The following is a 13,554-nucleotide window of genomic DNA, read 5'->3' as shown; positions in this document are numbered from 1 at the left end:
TTAGGAGAAAGAGAGTGACAGAAGCAGGACAGAACAAGGGATAAAAGCTAAGAAAGGTTATGGTTTCAGCTAGAGACTAACTTTAGTCTGATTCTTGTGAAGCTCTGGAGGATAGATACCCAGAATTAGCCCAAACTTGTGTCTTTGAGGTTGGCCTTTTGTACTCTGTGACAGTTATTGGTTTGACGATCAGTCATTGGCTAACATAGAGGTAGACATGCTACCCAAGCAAGATGACTTCAGTATTACTGAGAAATTCTTCAGAGAAGGGGACCACTGTGTGTTATCAGCCAACAAGTACAACAGCTGAGTGAGGATGGGTATAATAGCCTTAAGGAGACCTGGGCAGGGCACTAACAGCATCTACTACCAAAGAGTAACCTGAAACCAACAAAATGGGATCTGTGAGGAAGTATATGTATGAGGTCTGCATTTAGATGCCAAGGGGGAGGCTTGACATGACAGCAGTTTGTTTGAGAAAGAGCTGGTAATTTTGGTTGACCACAAGCTCAAGATAAGTGAAAAGAATGCCATGGATGCTAGAGAAACTAACTGGAACCTAAGCTACATTAATTAAAGCATAAATGGATCCCACATATGGTCTGGGGATCCCTGGAGGGTCCCAGAGACCCTTTCAAAGGGTCCATAAGGTCAAAACTATTTAATAATATTAAGATGTTATCTACATTTTTTACTTTCATTTTCCCCAAGTTTTCCAGAGGCTACCTTCATGTGATATTGCAACAGATTGAATGCAGGAATAGTTACAAGAATCCAGCTGTCTCCAATTAAGCCAGATGTTAAAAAAAGTTTCAAAAATATAAAACAGTGCTGCTTTTCTTACTAATTAATGTTGTTTTGGAAAACATATCTATTTTTCATAGAAATTTACTATTATATTACCAAGTATCTTTTCCATGTATTTTTTAAGTGAACTAATAATCTTTTTTAATTTCAATTTTAACTTCTAATACAGTAAACATCAACGTAACTCTCTTAAACAAAAGTTCATTGGAGTCCTCAGTGAATTTTAAAAATGTGAAGGGATATTGAAACCAAAAAGTTGGAAAATCACTGATCTAGATCAGAGAAATATTACATTGTTACATGTGAAGAACAACTCTGATGGCTAGAATGCATAATGAATGAATCCATAAATAATAGTTAAAAATGAATCATAAGTAGAATTTATCCATGCAGAGAAGCATGCCAAGGGCCATGAGTGGGCTTGAAAATATATTATTATGAGGAATATTTGGGAGTTGTGGGGATGTTAAACTAGAACTGAAGACCCAGGAAAGTTAGTTGTCTTAAGGTATCTAGAAGCCTTTCCTGTAGAAGGGAAAGTAGACTCATTTTGTTTCCAACAATAGAACTAGTTTGTGTCTGGAAATTATTCTAGACAAATCTCTCTACTGTTTAGAGTTGCCTACAATAAAAATGGTCATCTTGCAAAGTTGTGAGCTCCCTCCCCTTTCATGGAAATGTTCAGTCACACAGTAGATAACTTTTTCTCCGAACAGCGGTTACTGACTGAAATACTCAGATGCTTAATGCACCAAGCAGTTGATGAGTGAGTAAAGCAGGTTGATGGGAAGTGGTGGGAGGTGTGGAGAAGTGGAGAGGACATGGCTCATCCAAAGGAGCTTTACATATGCAGCTCCAGGTAGAATTTCAAGAGAAGGCCGAGGTCTGGATTTGTGTGTTGGTTTAATTAAAAAAGTGAAAAAAAGGTCTGTAGTCCAGAAACACTATATATAAGGGCTGCAAGTGGTCCTTAGGCCATCTTTTTATTACCCAGACTGTAATATTATAGCAAGGATTCCACATTGTGTAGTAGACTGAGCTGGGGACCTCTGAATTCTCTTAAGAATTTAAAGCCCAGTCAATATCTGCATATCACATTTTCAGTTTAAAGATGCTTAAAACAATGCCTCTATTAATAGGTGCTTTAAAGAAGATTGAAAAAAAAGTTGGCCATGTATGAAGTGGGAGATCAACTCACTTTTTTGTTCTAACCAGAACTGACAATCTTGACTGTAGAAGGATAGCTGGATTTATGATTTTTATGGCTGTGAGATTATCTGTAATGGTATATAGATAATCACAGGATTTTAAAAATCAGTGTGAAATATAATGGAATATGTAAGTGGAGTAATTTGTGAAAATCATAATCTATGTCTTCTTTGAAATTTTAAAATATAATTTAAAATAATACTTTAAAGAGTGAAATGATATTCAGAAATCTACTAAATATATTGGGGTATCTTAGTACTGGTTTTGGGGAACAGGAGTTCTTATAGGTTAATCATTAGATGAGACATTTATTGTTAAAAGTAGTTAATATGATTTGCTTGTGACATTTTTGAGTTTGTGAAATAACAAACCAAACTGTGGCAATTTTTGAACACAATCCTTTCTTTACCAGTAACCAAGAGAAATCTACTGCCTCAATTTGAAATCTTGTAAATGTAAATGAATATTTTCAGTAGGAGCCAAAATAATCAACACTGTCTTTGGAATATCTTATTATATGTAACACTAATTTCCATAAATGGATGTTGGTGCTAATATTTCACTTTATCAACTTATGAATTTTTTGGATTTAATTGAAGACGTTCCTTAGAGAAATTAAAGTATGATCATTTAATAGTAAGGAAAATGTGATTTAACAGTTGGTCTCCTTTAATGAATATGAGTGTATTGTGGAAAGTTCTTATCAAAGCCTTATTTATGTAAATAAAACAATAGTTTGAGAATGGAAGTGGGAACACAAGCTCTATATTCCAGTTAGATAATTTTTTGATGAAGATTAGCCATTATTAACCTTTAAAACTCATATGTAAATATTATTGCAAAGTAACTGCTAACCTTTAAAAATATTTTGTAGGGTTATAAATTAACTCATTGGCTAATAAAGACTACAGTGACTAGAATGGAGAAACAAGGTGTAAGTTTTCTATCATGTTTAACATTAAACCACTCTTAGTGAAAGGATACAGTGAGATGAATATTCAGCATGGATATTGATTGTTAATAATCAGTAGTAAAAATTATTAATGCATACTTAGAAGAGAGAAATGCCTGAAAGTCTTTCCTATAGAAGTAGCTTTCTGTGTGACCATTGCTTTGCATTTTCTTTTTGTCTCTAACTTTTTTATTTATGAAATTCTGAATCATTTTCATAGAACAGAAGTGGCCCAGATTTTGCCCTTTGATTAATTCAATATAAGTACCCATAAATATTTATTTTAAGTTGGTCAGTGATTTTTTTTATATTATTCAACTTTGGATTCTTCTGTCTGAAGTTCCATTTCTTCCTTTTGAAGAGTTATCAGAGATGCGTATTGAGCACATTTTATTTATTCATTTACTATCTTCATTACTTTAAAGCCTCAGGTTACACCTTCAGATTACATTTTTTAAAACTATGAAAATGATAGAGTCATAAAAATAGCAATAGTATGCTACTGGGAAAAAGGATTTTTGTCCTAAGGCCTTGTAGTCCACTAACTGGGACTTTCCTTAGTCCAAGGCAGGTAGAATATTAAAGAAAGCCCTCAACAAAAAACAACCTATCATAAATTTCCTGAAGCATAAAGCTGAGAATCAGTAACAGGAGATGATCTCAATTGCCAAAAGAATGTATTCAGAGAATGATGATCTTCTGAGGTAAGCAGGTCTTCAAATATACTCATTTGCCCTAAGGATTTTATTAAGTGGCTTCTAGGATGAGTTCTATTTTGTATGGCTGAAATAGACTCATATGTCAGAATATTGTGGATTTTTTTTTAATATAATGGAATAAATGACAAGCTACAGTTCTCAGTGTTAACAGTTTCTCTGTAAAGCAACTGCTATTTTTAGACTGAATTATACACATGTTGATAAATGTAAATGATGAGTAATAAGTATGATTACCCCTACTATTTGAAAATGTAATTATTAAAGCAATGCTAAAATACCAGAAAATCTGTTATATTTAATGTGTGTAGACACAAATGGAAGTACCTGTAACAGTCACTCAGTATTTATTTTTTGATTTAATGAAACTAATACTGACAGATTTATAATATAAATATAATATAATATAATAAATGGATTTTTTAGGTTTATTTGTTTATATATTTATTTATATTAATGGAGGTACTAGGGATTGAATCCAGGACATTGTGCATGCTAGGCATGCTCTTTTATCACTGAGCTATACCTTCCTCCAAGATAAATGGATTTTTAAAGAAAATAACTGTTAATCCAGCAGACCGCAATCCCATAATCCCATTTTTATGTTTTTCTTGAGGTATTATGAAAATGTTCAAAGACAAAGTAAATTTGAATTTTATTTAATTTAGAGTGTAAATATATGCCACAGAGTGGTATAGTGTTTGAGAGGGGAGAGCATAGGATATTCTGAAAACCAGTTGAGTCTGATTAGGATTTGCAGTTCCAATAAGATTGTGGATTATTGTACTAAGTATAGTATTTATTATATAAACTATATTTCTTTAATGACTATATGACAGAAGTGTGTGTTAACTTATTCTCAGAACTCATTAGAAACCACATATAGATGTGGCACTAAAACTATGTGAACAATCTAATAAAATCTTGGGGGTCTTAAAGCAATTTAGTGTTCTGCTGTGAAACCAGGAAGTCTTATATAGAGGCAGGAACATGCTTCACATTCTCCTGAATCTTCTTTTCTCTCTAGGCCTTTGGTACCTGAGTAATACCACTTTGCAAAATTCAGAGACTATTAGATTTAGTGACCACCTATAACCTAAGTGGCTTCTTAAAGTTACTTCTACCTTTCAAATTTTCTGTGTTCTGTTCTTCTTGGCAGAGCAAAGAGAGAATCTATTTTTTGAGAGAAATCAGTTGAATCAATCCAGTCAGGTAACTAATTCTCTTTCTACTTTTCAAGCCAGTAGAAAAGCCTTTGTACAGGCACCTGCCATAGCCATTATATTTTAACTCAGCAGTAAGTTATATCAGAAAGCTTCCTTTATGTATAGTTCTAATATTGGGATGTTTTTTAAAATCAAAAGTAAGATCATTTCTAGCAGCAGATGTGTGTGTACTTGAGACAATACTGAGCTGATATTTTCTGTATGAAAATCTAACTTTCAGTGTGGAATGATTATGTCCAGTTGTAAAGGTCTAATAGGAGCTAGTTGTTTCTGAGGAAGAACATTTAGTGTGTAATTTTAGTTACTCTAATTATGTATTTCTCCCATTTACAAAAAATAAGTTTGAGATGCTTTTTCTGATATAGCTTTAAAAAAGAATCTTTTAATGGATTGACTGGGGGTTTCAAACTTTATGTGGATTTTTTTTTCATGGAAAATTTCTGAGCAGGTTATCTTGATCTTATAATTAAATCTAAAATAAATGAAAGTAAAACCACTATTTTATACTTCTTCATCTCCCTTTGATTTTTTTTTGAAGTCAGTGGAAACTCATCCATGTGTGGAGAGGGACACATTGCTTGGAATATAGTAAAATGAGATTTGTTCTCACAAAAGATTAAATAGAATTTAAAATATTTGAGTTTTCAGAAGTATTTTATTAATTATGTTTAATCTGAGTGAGATTTGTGGATTGTACCAATGTCAATTTCCTGATTTTGTTATAGTTATTAAGATGTTACCATTGGGGGAAGCTAAGTAAAGATTACACAGGACCTCTTTGTACTTTTTTTTAAACTTACTCTGAATCTATAATTATTTCAAAATACAACAGTAATAAAAAAAGAAACCTTGCAAAGTGAAAAAATTATATTTAAAATTCTTTTTCTTCCTTAATTAATTTGAAAAGGTTAATTAAAAAATATTTTCTATAGTGAAAGAAATATCCATCAGCATAATATTCTACACAAGGCTCAAAAACAATCTTGTTATGTATTCTAAAGAAATTGAATGTTGAAATGGAAATGTGAAATATCATGGTAAACTGCAATCTTTAGATGTTTAAGGGATTGTTGAATTTTATTTTTTTTTTAGTTTGAACGAAATTAGATACTTGTCAGGATTTTTTAAACTGTCAGATAAAGACTGTTATATAGAATATTTTTTAACTACAAAATCATTTCCCAGAACTGGGATAGTAGATTGCTCCTTATATAACAGGACTCACATAGCCCCAGTATTTCTTCCAGTAGTCCCTGAAATGCTCACTATTAAAGGGGCTTTATTAAAAATATGGATGAATTATTTTACAGGGAGAGAACAAAACATTTTCAAACTGAAATAGTGGTTCTGAACCCTACTTCTGGACTCTAAGCACTGACCTGATTAGATCACTTCCATCACCACTGTGTCCTTAGCATCTAACCCAGTGCCTGGCATGTAAGACACTAATATAGCTTGTATCGTGATTTTTCTGTATTGGACTATTTAAAATTTCCCCTCTCTCCAATATACTGTTAACTTACTAAAAGTCAGCAATGTTAGAATAAGTATTTTGTCATTGTCATTTTTTGCTCTGTTTATTAGATGGTACTTATTAAATAAAGTAGCCAGGAATATTTATTGAAGTTTATTTCAGAACGTGCCTAAGGGTAAAAAATAACTCTACCTTAAATAAATGGAAATAACCAGGTATTGTCTGAAATCTGTTTGTAGACGCTCCAAGGTATATTAAGATGAAATTTCAATTATCATTTATCCCAAAGGACCAAAAGTGTCACATTTGACAGAAGATCTTTTTTCAAGAAAAGTTTGCCAGCTTCCACACTGGAGCTTTACATATGAGATGATTGGTAGTTTAGCATTCTTTTTAAAAATAATAAACAAATGAATGTCTCAGGAAACCTCTGATAGACTGAATCAGGTGGAACTGATTTAATGTTATGGATAATTACATAATTAGTGCTGTAAAAAATAAACCATACTATCTACTTGATGGACTGGAGCTGCTATGAAGGAGGTGTGTAATTATACAATCAGCATCCTTCTCCCATGCTGATTCTGGGTAATCCTTTTTCTGCCTTGTCTGAGAAGGGGCTTCCTGTCTTGTTTCCTGATGTTGTTTAAGTAAACAGAGTTGAGCAGAGTGGTTTCTAGTCCCTTGATAAGTCTTTCCGTGATCTGAGTCTATATGAGAGCATCCGCTAAGACCAGTGGCTTTCAAACTTTTTTTGATATAAACCCACAGTAAGAAATACATTTTGCATCAAGGCTCGGTACATTCCATACACACATACTTGAAACCAAGGTTCATTAGAAACAATTCTTATTCTTTTTGATCTACCTACTCTATTATTCTGCTCTATTTTGTTTTTTAAAAAATACTGGTTGAAGTCCAGCAATTGATTTTAGAACCTCCTAATGGTTCATAACTCACATTTAGAAAATATTACTTAGACTTTGGTAATTGCTAACGTCAGTGTAAAGGATTTGGAGAGTAGCATAATGGGGCTGCCATGGGCTTCAGGTATGGCATGATTGAAAGAACAGGGCTTTGAAGTTGGACAAATTTGGTTTTAAATCCCTACTTTCCCTCATTTTAACTGTGTACTTTGAACATGTTACAGAACCTCTTTGAGCCTCAAATCCCTCATCTGTTAACATGGGTTCCAAATACTTAAAGGAACCAGGAGGTGGGGAATTGGGAGTTGTGCATTAAATGCTGTCTTGGAAGAAAACTCCTGACCATTGCTCAAAAAGTGGTGGGCACTTCATAAGGTTTATATTCCTTTCTCCATTCTTTTTCAACATCAAACATCTCACCTGAGGAAGGGCACGGTAACAATCCCTGACTCACAGGGTTGTTATGAGGATCAAATAGGATATGGGAGCCAAGGATTAACTAATGTTAATTTTTATCAGAGCAACCTGAAGGCAGCTTTACTGTTCAGAGTAAATCTTTGTGCAGGTGGGATATAGAGTCCTGCAAATGTTAAGTGACAATACCAGAAAACAAAACTGGTTCTGAAATTCTGTATTATAACTTAGAAGCAAGGATTGTTTTGAGATATACTGGTTTGCATGTTGTTATTGGAGAGCTGCTGCCAGACTGCCGAAGGATGATTTATAGTGCCTATTATAAATTACTAGATACAAGTTGTTCCATTTTGCGTTATATTTAGAATTTAAAGAAACTTTAAAATTATTCAGCAAAGGATTTTACTTCATCAAGACCTCGAAAATGAACATCAGATTACAACTAATTACCTATTGTATAATATTTGTCATTTTCCTTACCTTAACTAGAATGCAGTATATTAATTTAATTATGAGATTTAGAAAAATGTAGCCTCCATCTCACAGCTTGAAATCTTGGGAGGAGGGAGAATTTTAGTTGTACATTTGTATGGTTTTATAAAAGCACCTCCTTTTCTTTAAATGTGTTATAGTTTTTACTATTTCTAAGTTAGTTTATGACTTTGAAATGCTGTTTCCTCTAGTTTTAATTTTTTACTTTCTTGCCTGAAAGGGAATTCTTTGGTTTTAATACTGTCTGTGCTTCTCTCTTACATTCATCTTTTCTCTAGAATTTTACTGATGCTGTGATTATTTAGTGGTAACCTGGGTTTTGTTGGTCCTGGGGAAGGGACGTAAATCAGCCAAGGCAAGTATGAGACCATGGCGGCTACAAAGAATCTTTTCTCTTATTCTCCATGGTATCTAGTCTCTGGTTGCTCTGAAATGTTCCAGTCTCATTTTAGGCCTATGCTGGTTGATTACACTTAATTTCTGTGCCATTTCTCTGTTTCCAGTTTCTTACATCATGTTAGGAAATCACCTAACACTTTATGTTTCGTTCAAATCACACTTGAATTCATGAGAAAAGGCCTGGCTCCTTTAAGACAGAAGTACCTTTTTTCTCTGCCAGAAAGCTCATTGTAAAACTGAAGGGCTTAACCAAAAAGGGTTTCAATGTAAATTGAATATTGATAGAGAAGGAAGGTTAATTGGCCTTAGTAACTTGGTTGCTAAGGAAGCATTTTCCTGATTGGGAGGAAACTCTCCTGAGTATTCTACAGCTTCTTGTGGACCTAAGATGCTTTGTTTTATCTCTTGCTTTCTGTATCTGAGTTGGGAGAGGAAAGAGCAGAAAGCTATCATAGGAATGAAAAGCTGTGGGAAGCAGATGGTTGCTCTCTCTTAGCTACAGAAAGAGAGAGCTAAATACTGACTAGCAACAAGCCAGTGCCAGAAAGGACTCTTTGTTTAAGGCAGACAGTTGGAAAATACCATGAGGGCAAGATATAAAGAGCTTGCATAGGAGGACATAGAGAGGTTAGATGGGTTTTTCAGTGCCTAGAAATATGTAGGTGAGAGAAATTAAAGGATATTTTGAATGGACATCCAACATCCATGTTAAATAGCAGGGTTAAATGCTCAATGCTCTAAAAACTCTACGGCTGAATTTATTAAGAGAAGTTATTTAGTTTGTATTTTGAAGGTTTTGTACTATATTGTATATTAAATTTAGTAGATTTAGAATTTGTTAATCTGTAATTATTTTCATAAAGAACGTTTAGTTACAAACATCTCTTATGTTATTGTATAGTTTATTGCATAATAGTACCATAAGTAACTTTAGAATAAACAAATTACAAATTTTTCACTGAAGTATTTTTTCCAAAACAAAAATGTCTTTGAATATTGACTATCCATACATGCTAAGCTCCCTGGTTATACTTTAATTTGTGAAGTGTTATTTCTGCATGCTAAATGATGCTCCACTAACCTTAGTAAGCTAGTGCCTATATTTTTCTTAATTTCATTTTTTTTTTACTCAACATTTCATTCAACATTCATTCAAAATATTTTTGGGTATCTACTGAGTGTCAGGCGCTGTGTTAAAGGATACTAAAAGGAATAAAACACTCCTTGAAAGTAGTGACATATTTCTCTGGAGAGTTTAGAAAGGAAAATATTTTTGCTAGCATTTTATGGTTTCTGTTAGGTTTTTTGGGGTTTTCTCCATTACTAGTATTGAATATTATTATTTGAAGTGAACATTGTTGTTTGTTTTTTATGGTACTTGTTAATTATGAAATTCTTTTATATAGTATTACTTGGATCATTTTTATGGACATACTTAAAGAGACAACCAGAAGTTTTTGGCTACTCTTATAACCCTGAAGTGCCATAGGAGGATACACAAGTCCTCCTCAGGAACTTCTCTGGAATTTATCTTTGGTTTTTGTGGCAATGTAGTTCTTGTCCTGTGAGTGGGGCTAAAAGATCTTAGAGAAAAGCAAAATGTGATGATCCTTTTGAGGGCCTCTAATTATAATAATATTCTCAGAGAAACTAGTATAATATGGATTACTTAAGTATAACAGAGGGCTTACTAAACATGTGTGTGGTCATCAATGATGAATTTTACACTAAAAGATCAGACAAGATGATCAAATAGAAAATATTGATGGAATAACAGACCAAATTGGACTTCCTCGATAGTATGGTGGTAGAATAATGTATTACATATGTGAAGCATGCTCAGTGGTCCTCTTTCCTTTTTAATGTGGAGGTACAGGTACATTCTGATAGTTAAAAAAATTATATGCTAAGTCTACATTTCAGATTTACTGCTGCCTAATTTTAATCTTGTTTCACAATCCATTGGTTTAGGCTTTTTATACCCTTTGTAAGTTGGATTGTCTTTCAAAGATTTGAGGTTTAGTAAATGAAAGGTGTTGAGAGAGAAAAGGAGAGCAACAAATATGAGGTTCGGTGTTAAAAGGTAAGTATTTTATAGATTTTTGAGCAGAGTGATGAATAAATGAAAAAAACTGGCATTTGTAATAATATTTAGTGACTCTTTGGATGTCACATTTATTTTAACTTAATATTCATTACTTTATAGTAAGTGTGTTTATTTTTTTGTAGCTATGAAAGAGACTGCACTGAGATGAGATTAAAAAAATTTTTTTTAGAACTCAACTGCTTCCATTAAGATGAAGCTCAGCTAGTAAACTCATTAAGTAAGGACCCTAGGCAGTTCTCTACCCGAGAGTGAAAGCACAGTACCGCAGACATCTCTGCATCACCGCCATGAATGACCTTGAAGGAAGCCAGCACTTCATAAAGCAAAATCCTCTCTGTGGCACTTCGTTCTGATTTGATTGATGCTTTAGAAAAAGCTGTAAGATTTTCTTTTCTTTATAGTGTGGGGCATATATTCCTTATACTTCATAGATTTTGCACTTGTCTGGAGTATTTTGTTGGCAGGTTCTTATAGGTTCTGATCTTTAACTGACTGCAGTACAAGTAAGCAGTGAACTCTCTCTTCTTTGATCAATTATTACTAGGGAGTAAGGTCTTGGTGCATTGGAATCATGGTTTTTAAGAATGGGAAAAATACTGACTTTCTACCTTGAGTGTAATTCAGTAAATTTTCTTCCATCATAATCTTTCCAAGCATCTCAGTAGGTTGAAGGGTTTAAATACTGAGGTTTTATGATTTATATTATTCAAAGAATATATATTCCTGTTTAGCCACTATCCACTGCTTTCTTAGATTGATAGTTTTTTACTTTAATGTGCAATGAAAGTTTTAGTATACACTTTCATATTCAAAGAAGAAGGCACCAGAAATCTTAGAAGATAAAATGAGTATTTTACCTCTTTTGGAGTTCCTTGGTCATTTCCTACGTAAGAAATTATGAGTAAGGATCATCATAGAAAAGTGCAGTCATTCGTTTGTCTGCTCTCATTCTGCTGTAGGAATACCAGGAGGAAATTTTTCAATATTTTGGCTCTGGAAAGTGTGTAAAAGCTATATTAAGACCCTTGGGGCCAAGTATTTAGGGATTAACACATACATTACATTGGGTGGAGGTGGAGCTAATACCAGCTGCAACCTGGTATATTGTAGAGACCAATTAGAGCCTCCTCTCTACCAGGGAGCCTGGTCAGCCAGGGACTCCAAACCTCAGTACCTCATTTTCCCTCCTCTCCTGACTCTGAATTTTTCACTTTGCTTGGCTCATCTTTCTGCTTCTCCTTGTTCTTGGTCCTGTATAAATCTCCATTTATTTCTGAAAGCACCCTTGTAATTTGATTCACATTCCTGGTCTCTCCCTTTGTTTCACAGTTTGGTTTGATGCTCTGTGGTTCTGTCTGGACTAAGCCAGTCATTCAGTGTTCTTGATAAACTTCAAGTCCTGACTCCTAAACTTCTGTGTTATGAAGATAAAGGGGTACAGGCAGACTAAGTTTTTTTCTAAGCCTCTTGGCCACAGTGATTTGTAACAATCTTATATTGTAGAATTCAGTGAAGTGACTGTGTGAGAATTTTTGAAGAAGGTAGAAAAAATATGAGAAGTATTATTTAGGAACCCCTTAACACCTATTCTCTTTTATTTTCTCATTTGTTGAACCCAGAAATATCTCAGTAAATAGGAACTTAGCAACGCTGTTATTTTTCTCTCAATTACTTGATTAACACCATGTCTCATGGGCAGCTTCATTTTGAAGACCCTCTTGAGAGTCTTTGAACATGTCTAATTCATTCTCAACACCTTTTATAATATATTTTCTGGCTGATGAACTTCTAGATTTTCTTTTAAAAGTGCATATGAATGCATTGGGAATAAAATAAATTCTCAGCCTTTTATCCAACTGTTAGTAACTTTCCTACATCCCTCCCTCCCTCTCTGCCTGCCTGCCTGCCTTCCTTCTTTCCTTCCTTGCTTCCTTCCTGCCTTCCTTCCTTCTTCTCTCTCTCTCTCTCTTTTTTTTTTTTTAACCAGGCAGCTGAAATGGTTGGAAACCGGGTCACTTTCATGAAATAGAAAGTAAACCATGAAGTATGGAAGACAGAGGTTTTAGTAAATAGAGATATATTCATAATTTTTCCAGATAGTCACCATCAAGCTTTTTCAGAAACTGATTTTGTAAACTAGGTATGTAAACAATTAGAGTAGAAAATTTTAAATTATTAGTGATACGTATAGAATATAGACTTGCATTAGGTACTCACTAAAGTTTTAAGAAACTGTTACTCCATTAAGCTGGCAAAAAAAAAATGGATATTGCAAAAACTTGGTTAGAAGTCTGAACAAGGCTTAAAAAGATTTTTCTAGTTTGCTCAAAAGCTATATTAAAGGACAATTGTATTTATTTCTAATTATTTCCTATTATGCCCTCAAACACATTTAAAATATCAAATTATTTTATTTTTATTTGTGGATTGATTGATGGTTAATTACAGTATGCATTTGAGGATAATAATGGATTAAAATGATATCATTCAAGTGGAATAAAAGCTTAAGAATTTTAAACAGATGTGACAATGGCTGTCAAATAGTCTTTCTTTATTTAAAAAAATTTTAACTGAGTCAGTGGTGGATTCAGTACATGACATTTATTGAATTTATCACCAAATGATCATTTCCCATTGCTCACCAATTTAATTTTCAGTCTTTATTAAATAACTACTATATACTACTTTGTATAGAGAAATAATAGTCAAGACATTATCCCTACTTTCAAAAACTGTTTAAAAGCTGCATATTTTAATGATTAATTGAGTGGATTCTACAAAGAGAAAATGCTTTCTGTTGTTGTGTTACTGTTATTAATGCCGGTTATAATT

The 13,554-nt window shown here is 33.3% G+C and overlaps 1 protein-coding gene and 1 long non-coding RNA gene across 7 annotated transcripts in view; both read left to right on the top strand.

Annotated features, from left to right (window-relative positions):
* Positions 1–13,554, top strand: part of ATG10 (autophagy related 10) — a 203,943-nt gene that overhangs the window by 54,531 nt on the left and 135,858 nt on the right. The gene's annotated exons all lie outside the window — the stretch shown is intronic.
* LOC140695639 (uncharacterized) lies at positions 3,627–6,399 on the top strand. Its single transcript, XR_012071351.1, has 3 exons — positions 3,627–3,672; positions 4,844–4,896; positions 6,221–6,399. It is a non-coding gene; the product is annotated as an uncharacterized lncRNA (long non-coding RNA).

The sequence above is a fragment of the Vicugna pacos genome, chromosome 3 (assembly GCF_048564905.1).
Source record: "Vicugna pacos chromosome 3, VicPac4, whole genome shotgun sequence".
Lineage (NCBI taxonomy): Eukaryota > Metazoa > Chordata > Mammalia > Artiodactyla > Camelidae > Vicugna > Vicugna pacos.
The sequence above is the reverse complement of the archived record's forward strand: the minus strand, read 5'-3'. Positions and strand labels throughout refer to the sequence as shown.